At 40.4% G+C, this 14,198-nt stretch overlaps 1 protein-coding gene across 1 annotated transcript in view; it reads right to left on the bottom strand.

The window, feature by feature from the left end:
* The window catches only part of TNC (tenascin C), an 89,266-nt gene extending 82,667 nt beyond the window's left edge, over positions 1–6,599 (bottom strand). Inside the window, exon 1 of the mRNA XM_067542158.1 lies at positions 6,424–6,599. The gene's annotated coding sequence lies outside the window, so the exon portion shown is untranslated. The remainder of the gene's footprint in view (positions 1–6,423) is intronic.
* Positions 6,600–14,198: the final 7,599 nt, after the last annotated feature.

The following is a 14,198-nucleotide window of genomic DNA, read 5'->3' as shown; positions in this document are numbered from 1 at the left end:
GTTAATAGGATAAACTCTGTCCATAAATAAAGCAATTGAAGATAAATTAGACAATTCAGGCCTGATTTTCATTTACACTAAGCCCTTTGCACCAATCTGGCAGTGTACAGGGACTTTAAAGTTTATGCCAATTGCAAGTTATATTTACACCCAATGTAAGGCTCCTTCATAATTTCAAAGTGGTGTCAAGTGAGAATCAGGCCCTATCCTTTAAAACAACCCTATTAAAGTAGAGCCAGATTGTAAACCCCATACTCATGATGATGAGTCCTTACTCAGAATAGTGCTAATGGGGGTATTTGTGTTAGTAATGGATCACCAGTGTTAGTAAAGGATTCACAATCTGCCCTTAACAAACATTAAAACAAATAACTCAAATGAATAAACTGACTTTCCCAAAATGACCTTGATGATAACATATCAAAGATGTTATAACTGGCAAAACAATAATAGTAGAAGAGCAAAATAGCTTCAGAAATGTGACCCAGATCAGAGTCAGATTGAGAATGAGCAGGCAGATGGAAATCCATTTTGGCATGTCACACTCTTTGGATCTTGTCCCCTTTATATCAAACCTGGTAGTACAGTAATTGATGTGTCATTGGGTCACTGTAATTGTGAGCCCATGGGGGAATGGAAATGTGATTGCTTTCCAGGAAAGCACTCTTGTGCAGTGATGCTTATGTACTACACAGTGTTGAGCACCTTAGAGATGACAATAACCACAATGACTTCCATTGGTGGGATGAAGGGACGCAACCTCACAGGCCTGAGGATTGAGAGGCCTGAATGTCAGAGCAATTCACACTACACCCACCCAGACTATTTACAGAGTTGTGTAAAAAAGCATAAGTGTAAACAAGAATCAGGCCCATAGGGTTAATCTTTAACTTCTCAGCTAAGGATCTTAATCACTTCACTTTTATCCTGTTCTTCAATTGCTCTGATGAATCACGATAGACTATAACATGTCTTACTGAATCAGGGCCATTACACCAGGGATTTTCAAAAGAAAATAAGTGAGGTCGGCAGCCCTCCATGGACCCTCCTGAAAACCTCAGTGTATATCTACACCCAATTAATCTTGTGTTAGATCTCCAGCTCAGCATGGAGCTGGAGAAGATATTTAACAGATATCTGAACAGACTTTTCATTTCCAAGATTTGATTTTTTGTTTACATCTGTATTAAAATGAATTTTCCATCACCATGTTTTTCTTAGTCAATTGCTAAAAAAATTATGTTTCCTAATCATGAAACAATATCATTTTTGTTAGGGGTTTGGAAACTGATCAGCTATACGAATTGAAGAAAGCTTCCTTTCTGCTCCTCATGCAGTTCTGGTTAAAAGGAAAGCTTTTTCTGTGTGAGTAATCTTTATAAGTAGGCACCAGGGCTCCCCTATTGCTGAGGAAGAATGGCTCTCCAGTAGGCTAAAACGTGACGGATGACTGAATGCAAACTTGGCAAGGTTACTCTCCATTTTCTGAAGAATACAAGATGCCACAGGCTATTTGCGGACAGGGATTTTCTGGTTAGAAAATCTTAAAACTTGGCAATAGCCAAGATTAGTTTAATTGAAACTACAATGGCAACACCATTCAGGATGTGAATTTGAGGATATTTCTAATATCTGAGTCAACTCGGAATGAATTTGTCTTTTGAGTCCAACTTACAAATGAGCCTATTATATATATGTATGGGAGGGGGAGGGGTGTAGATAGAAGGACATCATTTCCCTGGGCTCCATAGCCAAAGAGCAATATCTTACTTGTGTTTTACTATGGATAGTTTGTGAACTAGATCCTCATCTGCTGTAAGGTAGCCTCGTTCTTCTTAAATCAGTGGAGATAAATTGATTTAGAGCAGCTGAGGACATGTTGCTATATTGCTTTGTTTATTAGCAATGGGATTTGGGGTGTGCAGAGAAGAATCCTAATAAGATATTTTTCTCTTCGAAGTACGATGACATATATATAATCCAAATTACATTTATGTTGTAACAGCTTTTCTCCTGCTTACTACTGTTAGAAAAAGACCATAGGCAAAGCTTTTTCTGCTCAGCCCTATGGACTTTATAATATTCCTTCCTTATGCTGCACATCCTGCTACACCGACAGATACCCCTTATCCCAAATAATCCCCTCTCACTCCTACCCAAAAAATTTTGGACAGCTTAGTTCCATCACACTTTGGGGGATTTTATTTGCTGGAAGAATGCCCAGTTTTTAACTTTTCCCACATGCGGAAGGCATTTAACTTCAACTTGGATTGAATGGAGTGGGAGACCACCTGAGCGGACAGGGTGCTGTGTGAATCAGGACTGGTGTATCTGTAATCACTCCAGAGCTCAGTGGAAACTGAAACAGCCCAGAGATCTATCTGAGAATTGTTCATTTTGCTTCTTTCTGGTATTTTTCTGCTTCAGATAACTGTCCTTCCCTTTCTTTTAATCACAGAGAACTTTTAAAGCCATCAGTAATAACATTTGTCTCATTTATTTGTAAGCTTTTTGGGGCAGGGACTGTAAATATATGCACAGCACCTAGCACAATGAGATCCCAAACTATTGTAGTCATAACAACAACAGCTAGTTAAGAGGCTTGATCCAAAGTCTACTGAAGGCAATGGGAGTTGATTTCAATGGGCTTTGGATCAGGCCCTTGTAAGTCCTTTTCTTCCATCGATCTCAAAGCACTTGAGCTATGAGAATGTCTTACTGCTCAATACTGACAGGCAAATGTCCCCCATTTTTTCCATTCCTTGGCCTCAAGTTTATTTTCAGTCACCAGTCTAGGACCAAAACTTGCTGGTCCAAAAATGATTTGTATTGTCTGCCATAATATTTCTAACCCTGGAAGGTTATGTGACACTGGTCCATAAAATCACATCATTCTGATTCCCATCTTTGTGAGTTTCCCCACTTCAGCTGTGACATGCCTTCTGTGATCATAGTGCAGGTTTTATTTGGAAAATTAGTGCTTTACAATATTTCCAGGCTTACATGGTTTACATGGTTTGCTTTCTATGCGAGACTCAGTTCTTGAGACAGTGCTGCTTAAAAAAAAAAAAAAAAAGTCAGATCAGAATTTAAGTGAAGGTAGGTGGGAGAAAAGATGGTAAATCAGATATTTTACAGACTAATATCTTACAGCCTGCCAGAGTTCAAAACAAATGCTTTCACCATTGGAAAGATGAAATTCCTAACTTTCCACTGGTATAAATCATGCATTTGTAACCGTGAAAGTTTATGAGATATTAGACCTTAAAACTGTCATTGGCCCTTTACTTAGCCCTGCCTTTATGGCATGTGTCCAGGGCTGAATATCTCAAGTCCCAGACTTCAGACCAGAGTAATTTCCAACCTCCCTGAGTCTCCTATGTTTAATTATGTGTTGAGTTTGTAAGGATAAATGGCTAGTTGGTAACCAAGCAGAGACCACCCAAATCATTTTCACTTCTATCCAAGTTCAAATCTGAACCCAGATCTTATGTGGTAAAAGGTTTAAGTTAACCCACTGTGTCAACTTAGCTGATCTGCAAGGGGAGGTTATGTAATGTTAGGGACACCAGATAACTGGTATAAATTCATCTTCTCCACTGTCTGTTAATTCATGCAATCCAAAATATCAAATTATTAATGCTTAGCATTTACAAAATGCCTTTTCATCCAAAATTCCTTACATGTCAAAGTAATATGCGCCTAAGCAAACATTAGATGAGCCATGTGCAATACCAGAAGAGTAGCAAACAGCTGCAAGTGGGTGGCCATTATTTCATATGATGATATCCCTTGAGGTTGTGAAGCTGCTAAGCTTTAGACTCAAAAGCACTGCTGTATTTCAAACCCATTTTCAGTTCTGTATTTTGTCTTCCTTCTGGGACAGCAGAGAGGGAAAGAGAAGATGAAACCTACCCCAAGAAGTATAGACTCTGCTGCAATCTAATCAGGTCTTGCTTATCCACAAGTGAAAGATATCTTTAATCAAGAGAGCTTTGACAGTCTTGGTAAAGCAATCCAGAACATCTGCACATATGAGAGAGTCCTTTGGTTTATTATAGCGGTTTTATAAATGGCAGGTTTAGGAAGAATAAGCCACCACTCTGTAACTTCAAACACCTTTAGAAATTCCAGGCTGGTAATGTGATAGTTAATCTTAACTGCAATTTTTTACTGGGGGGGAGGAGAGAAAGAGCAGACAGTCTATCCTGAGAGTAGTGGGGCTCGCAAAAGAAAAGGATTTCCCTATAAAAAAGTTACACACTCTGGCCCAAATTACAGTAAATTTGGAAACTGCTTCAGAGTCAGATTTTGTGGGACACCCAGCAGCATTAATTCCATGGAAGGAATGAGGGGTTTTTAGGTCTCCCTTCATTTAGGCTGGTTCAGCAATTTGTACTGTCTGATACCTTTTCCTATATGACACCAGCTTTGCTGTCAGCCAAGACTCACTGCTCCAATTTGCAGGACACACGGTTTTCTGTGGATCATAGAGCTCTTCACTGCATAGAAAGCATCAATACAGAAACTTGAAAAGCCTCTTCTCTAGGATGAAAGGAGGCATAGGATGAAATTAATGGAGAAAATCATTGTCTTCATGAATAGTAATTTGCTGCAGACAATGAATGAGATGGGGCCAGTGAGGGTTTGGGCAGGATAAGGTCCTTTGAATAGTCCCTTCTTACTGTGCTCTTTTACAGCTGCTAATCCCCATGTTAATTTCAGATGCAAGAGCTTTCCTGAGCTGATACTGGAGAGATGGAACGGGGGAGCATGAGACCCACTATGAACTCCTCAATAACGGACGTGTTCAAAATTCACTGCAAGTGAAAACCCATTGAGGTTAGACTAGTTCAGTTTTATTTTAATTGAGCATGTTGATTTGATCAAAAAATCTGATTTTTAAGATTTATTGCTTAGAAATGTGAAATGATAAGACCCAAAAGAGAAACCTCGCATTCCATATCTAGGTCTCTCTTTAGTTCTCTGTTACAAAAGAGTTACTATGCTTGTAAGGCATCAAACACTACATATCATTTACAGGCTCTGGTTTTAAAGCATTAAAGGCACATACAGGAGCCCCGATACATGTTAGGTAGAGCATGTTTTCTAACTAATTTAATGCATATTGTTATAAATTTTCCTCTCTGCTACTTTATTCTGGCATATACAGGGGAAGTTTGAAAATTAACATCCACTAAAGGAAGACATTTGCTAAATGAACTGGAAAACAGAAAAAGATACATCAGACTTTCTGCCCTATTCATTGAATAACTACAGTGTACTGGCTTTTGTTCCAGCTTCTATATAAAGGAAGAGTTGGTAAAGAATACCTTTCTTGTGCCTCTGGATTAGTGTACTGTACACTAGAGACATGTCATGTTTTTTCATTTATGCTAGACATCATGAACATAACATTTTACCTACCCAGTGCCATGAAAGTTTTGTCAAAGTTAAAATAGTAGCCACTAGTTCTTCCCACTAGCCAGCTATTAAGTTGTAGCACACACAGGGAAAAACACTTTAAAAATGATGTAATTATAGAAAGATCTGAAGTAGGACTAAACCATTAAACAAAGCCAAGTATTACAACCTCTATCAGCCATACCAATTTAAGTTAACAAGATCATCACTAGTAATGCCAAAAACTGTAATACACAGGGAATAACTCTGGTTAATACAGAAAGTGGCTCTTTTTACCTATCATGATGGCAGAATTTCAACCCTTTGCCCTGGAATCCCTCTCCCCCCTGTTTTAAATCGAGTAATAAAATACCAGCTATGTCTGCCTTTGTCTTTTGTTCTCCAATATAGAGTCAGATGTCACTGTACTTCTGGAAGAAATTGGAACCCAGGGGAAAAGGTGAGAAAAAAACTTTAGCACAAGTGCGAGCGTAAGTAGCCAGTTAAAAATTTAAACCTTCCAACTCTTTGCAGTTCATATATAAGAGACTAGTGGTGGGAGTTATTTGAAGTGCCTAAGAATTGAAAATAAGTTTGATCTGATATGGGAGAGGGCTTCTTTAACTACTTGAGTAGCCAAGTGGACCTCAAGAATTCCACTCCAATCGGACATTCATTTTGTACCCACCTTGTCTTCCAAATTTTGTCTGGGTTTCCACAGATCGAGAGCTCAACAATCCCAGCACTCCTTCATTCATTGATTCATTCATTTGTTCAGGCCAATGCCATTGAGACACTCATCTGATTATTTCAGACACCAGAAAATAAAAGCAGACTGAACACATGCACACTTCGTGAAAGAAACGTTCCCAGATGAGATCTTCTGGCAGTTCAGACTGAATAAAAGCCGTGACTGTAAAGTTCACTAGGGCACATTCTATTATTATCTTTAAAAAAAAAAGAAAAGGCAGATTTTTTTTTTTTTTTTAGATTTAGCAATTTGTGCTCAAGCAGACTTACCTTCCACGCTTTGATATGAATTAGATCCTACTATAAGCAGCCTCCATGAAATAAATGGGATGCAAAAGTCAGCAACCAGCTTTTCACTTTGTTGCTGTCCTGTCAAAACGGAGTAAAGTTATCTTGTCTTATGTGTGTGTGTGTGTGTGAGTGAGTGAGTGAGTGAGAGAGATGTTTGATAGTGAAGCAAACTATGGTCAGAGCAGCCAGCTTCTGCTGGGTTTTTATAGTCGAGCTAGAAGTCCTGATCCTTGTCTCATTCCACTGTAATGGGATGCCTCAAGGCAAGCTTTCCACTCCCCCCTGCCCCTCCAGTTGATGAATTAAAGGAACAGCCTCCCTTTGGAGCGTGGGTTAGCTTGTGAAAGACACACATACAAAAAGCTATTCGCATGCAGTTTATGGCTAAAGAAGGAAACCCCTGCTCCACTAAAAAAAAAAAAAAAAAAAGCCAGCTCAGCGCAAGTGACTCAGAGGAGAACATTTTCCTTACGGCATCAGCGAAGTATATTAGAGTTTTTAACCCCCCTATCCCTCCTTAGTAATACTGTGAAAGAAAATTAAGTAAGAGCCACAGGGTGGCAAGCAGGGTTCCCATTCCAAAGGCCCCGTTCACACAGAGCAGCCCCTCAGATGGTGTAAATCAGCCACATGTCACTGGACTTGTGCCAGTTTAGTTTACACCAGTCAGAAGGCCCCTGTAATTGCAACCTTGCAGTCTCATTAACCAATGTCTCTCAGCCCTTGCAAACTCAACAGCGGGGGGGGGGGGGAAGAAGTGGAGCAGAATCTGAGCTGAGCTCCCTTCTGACGTCTTGAAAAGCAGAGAGAAAAGAGAAGACTCACCTTTCTTCTCCGGAGCTGATAAAAGGGGATTATGTGTCTGTGGTGCGTGTGTGTGTTTGAAGAGAGAATCTGTTTCTTTTTGTGACGCTTGTGCTTCATTCAGTTGGGGACAAAGCACCCTCACCCCACCCCCCAGAGCTATCAATAATATAACCACACTCTTTAGTATATTCCAAGGGCATCTTTTTGTTATCTTTATCTTCCCTTGACCTCAGGTTTGTGACTGAGGGTTATAGGAGTCACGGTGTCAGAGGGTGGGATAACCTGGACATTCTTCCTATTGGCAGTATAAACTGACCCATTCACTGACCCACTCCACTTTCTTCCCTTTTAAAAAACCTTCAGAGTTTGAGCTCTGGTTTCACCTAGCTACATTCTATGTGTCTGGACCACACACCTCTGATGTTCTTCCAGTGAGCAACCACTGCCATTTGATGTGCTCCCTCTAGCCTGATCCAAAGTTCACTGAAGTCAGTGCAAACACTCCCATTGCCAGGCACCTAAAAACAGTGGCATCCTTTTGAGCTACAATGAGAGAGTGTCACTTGGTTACTGGTTCAAATTAAAAGTAATTGACTGTCTCCTGCCAGACACTTCACCTCTCTGCATCTCCTTTCAGCTGGTTTTTCCCTAGGTATTCAGGATTCACCACCAATATCTGAACATTTGTCCATCAAACCTAGTATCCTGCCTCCAATGGCAAATGATCCTTGCTGTGTTAAGGGAGTTACACTGCAGGGAAATACATTACAGGGAATATCCTGCCCCCCTTTACATATTTAAGACTGACATAATAGATATGGTCAGCTGTGCACTGCTGTATGGAGGAGGGATAGAATTCCTGACCTGGGGCAGTCAGTCATCTTAAACCTTGAAGCAGGAGACTGTCATAATAATTACTTTAGATACAAATGTGTTGTGAGTCAGAAGACTATCCAGTCTTTTTTTTTTAAATGATATTTCATTCTATTGTTTAACCCTCTCATGGAAAAACTGGAGGGGTTGACCCAAGAGCAGGTCAGAAAAATAGGAAATTTTATTGGAAGCTTTCTTCCATTTTAAAAATAAACAGAAATGTCAGCATTTTCAGATAATTCCACCCACATCCATGATCAGTCCAAAAAAATTTAAAAAAAAAAGGGGGGGGAGGGGGGAAAGAAATCACTGTTGAAAATTTCCCCTGCCTCTCCTCCCACCCCATTTCAAAATTTTCAACTAAATTTCAAATTTTGAATTTTATTTTTTTTAACTAGATTTAGTGTTTGCATCTCTGCATACTCTAATTCAGGAAATAATTTATGCACAGGCTTTCAATTAAACGTGATTAATCCTATGTTAGCAGAAGCATCCATTATTCCCAGACAGCGCAGGACCACCAGCAGCATTAAATAAAGCTGGTGAAGCATCCAGATTTTGATTTTCTGTGAAAAAGCAGAATGAATTTTTCCACAATTTTTTGGGGGTGGCAGGGGACGGGACAAAACTGTTTGTCCTGTTTTCCAAGTCCAGCTTGTCAAGAAATTTTGACATTTGAAATTTCAGTAAAAGAGGAGGAGGATTTCCCCTTTCTCCCCCCATTCCTATTTGTGGCAAATCCTAAATTCCATCTTTTTTCAGGCAGTTCTGTTTCCAAGAACTGGTATCCCCCTGCTGGCAGTTGGAGCTAGACAAATTCAGATTGGAAATAAGGCATACATTTTTAACATTGTAATTAACCATCAGAACAATTTACGAATCATCATGGTGGACTCTCCATCACTGACAATTTTTAAATCTAGATTGGATGCTTTTCTAAAAGATCTGCTTAGATGATTCCAAAGTTTTTGGGGGAAGCTCTGGGGCCTGTGTTATTCAAGAGGTCAGACTAGGTTATCACAGGGCTCCCTACTTGTCTTGTCATTTATGAATGGATCACTAATAGAACCTAGAGGAGAAGTTTGAGACACATTAAGAGGGGTCCACTATTTTCTAAAAATACCATGTCCCCATTGTTCTGAGCAGGTTGCACCTCATCTGCATACTCAAACTGTATTGACAATGTTATGGAAATCCTCCACTGTTGCTCTAGTACCTATGCATCTCCACCAGAGCTAGCAGTGGTGGTGATGGGTATTTAGGGCACCTGTATGTTTCCTACTTTGCTGTCTAATTCTTTTCATCAGAGCACAACTACTCTACTACAGATCTCCCACTACTGCTGGCTCTTGTGAAGGGCAAAAGTTGAACACTGGGTGTAGTGTGATCCATTTGGCTGTTAAGTGTGATGGGGGCTCAGGAAATGTTCTCCTCCTATATAATCATTGCTCAGTCGGCTAAGAGAATTCTGGAAATTCACAGCTTCATGGGGTCAAATTTTAAGACCAGAAGCGACCATTAGGATAATCTAGTCTGATCTCCTGTCTAACTCCGGACAGAGAACCTCCCATTCCACAGGTAAATTTCAGGTATTGGCTACTGATGGAAGCATGATCCTGGACTTGAGAATCCTATGATTCTTATATTTACAATGTGTTCAGGGTTATGCCTTCCAGTCTCTAACTCCAGCAGTCTAACTCCTAACTGCAGTCTCATTTGGCATATGCTTGGAAAACATTCTATTTTACTGTGCAAATCCATGAGACTATAGTCTGTCATAGAAAGCTAAAGACGGTGGATTGATCAAAGTCATTTGCTGCATTTGTCTCAGTAACTGTTGCTAATACCAGCCTTTTGCCTTCACTTGTTACAACTTGCTAGCCATACTTTTCCTCTTAGTTTCCTCCACCCACTACTCTATGCAAAATTCAGACAAGGCTCCACAGAAGGGTGTCAGGTAAAAGTTGAGACCTGTTCTGGTTTCTTCTTATCTGGCTCACCTCAGGCCAGTTCTCATTTTATCCCATCTGGCTCACCCCTCCCTAAACACATACTGGTATTTTAATTGGTCTGTCAGCATTAAGTGATTCCCTGAATTAGAAACAAATCAAAAACTGAATCATTTTTTTCTGGGGGGAGGGATTCTCTTTTAAAGAATCCTATAGCAGAGATACATCGTTAGACACTGATCCCTACCAGACAGGACAGGAGCTGAGGTCTCACTGAAGTATTTTCTCTTAAGAAATAAACTTGGATGACAAAAAACATTTTGAGAGAGGGAGGAGGGAGAGATTTTCTCCTACATGAAAGAAAAATAACATTTTTAGCTGTAAGTCATCAAAACATAGAATCATAGGATATTAGAGTTGGAAGGGACCTCAGGAGGTCCTGCTCAAAGCAGGACTAACCTCAGCTAAATCATCTCAGCCAGGGCTTTTTCAAGCTGCACCTTAAAAACATCTAAAGATGGAGATTCCACCGTCTCCTAGGTAACCCATTCCAGTGCTTCACCACCCTCTTAGTGAAAAATGTTTTCCTAATAGCCAACCTAGACCTCCCCCACTGCAACTTGAGACCATTGCTCCTTGTTCTGTCATCTACTACCATTGAGAACAGCCTAGCTCCATCCTCCCTGGAACCCCCTTTCAGGTAGTTAAAGGCTGCTGTCAAATCCCCCCTCATTCTTCTCTTTTGCAGACTAAATAAGCCTAGTTTCCTCAGCCTCTCCTCATAAGTCTTGTGCTCCAGCCCCCTAATCATTTTTGTTGCCCTCCACTGGACTCTCTCTAACTTGTCCACATCCTTTTTGTAGCGGGGGGCCCAAAACTGGACACAATACTCCAAATGAGGCCTCATCAGTGCCAAAAAGAGGAGAATAATCACTTCCCTCAATCTGCTGGCAATGCTCCTACTAATGCAGCCCAATATGCTACTACATACAGAGAAGGCCATAATGGATAGATGGACCCACGAATGACTGGATTCTAATGACAAAGAGCAGGAGATGCCAGCTCAAGCTTCTCCTCATATTCAAGGAAGGGGATTCTGGAAAAGACTGCTCAGATAAGTTGATTACTGGAGCTCAGGTAGTTAGAGTTGGTTAGGATTTCTGATTTAAACTTGAGGATCCTATTCCAGAATAATTAGCCTGGACCTGGGCAATACTAACGATAGGATTTGGATGCTTGCCCGAAGCACTGAGAACTGAATTAATAGGCAGCAGGTTTAAAAAAACCAAAAGGCAGCACTTCACACAACACACGGTCAATCTGTGGAATTCATTGGCAGAGGATGTTGTGAAGGCCAAAACTGTAACTGGGTTCAAAAAAGAATTACCTAAGTTCACAGAAGATAGATCCATCAATGGCTATTAGCCAAGATGGTCAGGGATGCAACCCCATGCTCTAGGTATTCCTAGCCTCTGACTGCCAAAAGCTGGGAGTGGACCACTTGATAGTTACCCTGTTCTGCTCATTCTCTCTGAAGCATCTGACATTGGCCACAGTCGGAAGACAGGATATTGGGCTAGATGGACAACTGGTCTGACCTGTATGGCCATTCTTGTTCTTTATCTTAAGATTGGAACTCATTTGTGTTTATACATGTTACCTGCTTTAACCTGGTAAATAACTCTGATTTATTTTTTCTAGGTAAATTAACTAAAGATTTATTATAGGATTGGCTACAATCTGTGTCTGGTGTGAGACCTAAGGTGCAAGTGACTGGTCCTTTGAGACTGGGAGTAACCTGAATATTCCTGTGATCTTTGGCGTAAAGGACCATCTATCACAAACATAAGCTTACCTGGATGGCAAGGTAGATCAAAGTACCCAAGGTGGCTGTGACTCCATATTAAGGCTATTGTTGTGCTTGAGGAGTTCACACCTGATAATTGGTTGTGAGTTCTATACTTAGATTTCATCAGCCAATTTGCCATTTGTGCCCTGCTTCTTAACAGTCCACCTTGAGGTTTGTATTCATGCCCTTGAAACACTGCAGGACATCTTGACAAACTGTAACGATGTTTCTACTGGTTATAGCAGGACATTAGGAATCCTGGCTGTCCTCCTTTCTGTATTGCTTCTTCAAATCATTTCCCCCACCCATAAAGAGAGATGATAATGCTTTGAGATTTTCAGATGGAAGGCACAGATGGTATTTTTTTAGGACGCCAAAGAAATTAGAAATGTGTCTCCTTTGTAATGTTCAGATGTGAATCCAGATGAAAGACTGAGATTTTTACAAGAGTGAAACAGTAAAGAGGAAAATGAACTATTCACATTGGACACAAGGGTTAGAACAAGGAATAAAGGCTAAAAATAATACATTATGGATAAAGGACCTTCGTGGAAGAAAGCTTTTTAAAGGTGGATCAGTCAGGGGAACAAGTCTTTATGTGTTATTTGAAAGATTTATTGAAAGATTAGCATATAATAGTGTTGGTTCTTTCTACTTGACTAAATGGACACTGGATGTGAAGGTCTCAGCCAGAACCTTCTCTTGTCATTGATGATTTTAGAACAAGTAATTTCCCAGGGACAATTGTTATCTTAGCCCATTTAATCTCCTTTCGTTATATTTTCTCTTCTTTGAACCAGTGCTCAGAAGAGTTTAGCAGACTAAAAAGATTTCATCGGGCTAGCGGTTAGCCCTTTGTCTCCTTCCCCCGTCCACATTTTGAAAGTCTTGGGCTTCTAAAACATCACAGTCTTGACTTCTACATGCCTCTAGCCTGCAGTTGGTTCATGTTAAATCTGACTGTTATTCTTGCAACCTTGCTATCATCTCCTCTCTTTCAATATTCTCATTTGAAGTTTTACTAAAGCAAGTTCCGCTTTTTGCAGGAAGCCATTTGTTCAATGTGTTCAGTATTTTTTTCCTGTTGGCAAATGATTTACAAATAGACTTGATTTTTTATGACTTTGTTCATTATTTGAAATTGTTCAGCAAGTGGTTTATGTGCCCACAGTTCCACTTACAATTTACCAGTGACCCATAAAGTATTGTGGGTCTATTGCTTGAAGTATTTTTTTTTTTGTAACTGCTAAACAGGCAACATGAATAGCAAGTTATTTTTCCCTCTCTCCTTTGATTATTCCCAAACCAACCAGTAGCCTTCAGGATGGCTGTATGGATGCTTCCAATAAGAATGCTTGCATCAATACCTAATTTAGTTAATGGAGTGCAAATAGGGATTTATGATAAACTTTTCAAGAGGCTTCTTAAATTTTATGGATGGCTACGGTTGTGCTCTGGCTCATATCTTATTGATGAAGTTCCTGCTGTTAGACTTGGATCCATCCTAATAACTGCAGGACCAAGAGGCTGTGATGATCCATTAAAGACCAGAAAACTGAAAGGCCCATTCCTAATCTCAATAGGAGTCCAACCTGAGCAAGGACTTCAGGACGAGTCCTATGAATGCAACACTTACAGCATGTCTACACAGCCCGCAGCAGCAAGCCTTCCAGTCCAGGAGGACAGGGCCTGCTCCGGCAAGCCCTGCTCATATCAGCAGTCCTGTGGATGTCAATGGAATTGATCATGCCTGTAAATAAAGGAGGATTGTACCCTAGTCATCTCTAACTAGACCATAATGGGCCAGTATTTCCAGTAAAAAAATATACTTGAATTACCAGCATTTTTTTCTGTAAGTGCTTCCTAAAAAGAACAGAAAGTCCTTCATTGTTTAGAATTTCTCTCTCTATGAGCAAGACGTTTCTCAAGTGTTGTGTTTATCCCCTGAGACATGGGATGCAGCTGCTTGAGAGTAAAACCACTGGGCTTGCGCAATGTGTCTGCACAGGAAGCAGGTTGCAATGGTCCCTGATCCTCTTCTTTAACTCTTCCTTTGAAAGCTGAGTCTGTCTGAACAGCTGCCGCTTCACCTGGGAAAACGTCAACCCAAAAGCAGGAGAAGGTAAATGAGGAAGGTGCCGTCTTTTTCAAAGTAATTTAGAGTCCCTTGATCAGAAAAATCAGGAGAGGCAGTGTTGCCTACTGGCTAGAGCACTGGACTGGGACTCAGAATAAATTAATTCTATCCCTGGCTCTGCCACTGACCTGCTGGATGG

The sequence above is a fragment of the Emydura macquarii genome, unplaced genomic scaffold (genome assembly GCF_026122565.2).
Source record: "Emydura macquarii macquarii isolate MOO-44397 ecotype Brisbane River unplaced genomic scaffold, CSIRO-AGI_Emac_v2 contig_691, whole genome shotgun sequence".
NCBI classification, from domain to species: domain Eukaryota; kingdom Metazoa; phylum Chordata; order Testudines; family Chelidae; genus Emydura; species Emydura macquarii.
Note: the sequence above shows the minus strand (reverse complement) of the source record. Positions and strands in the feature narration are given on the sequence as shown.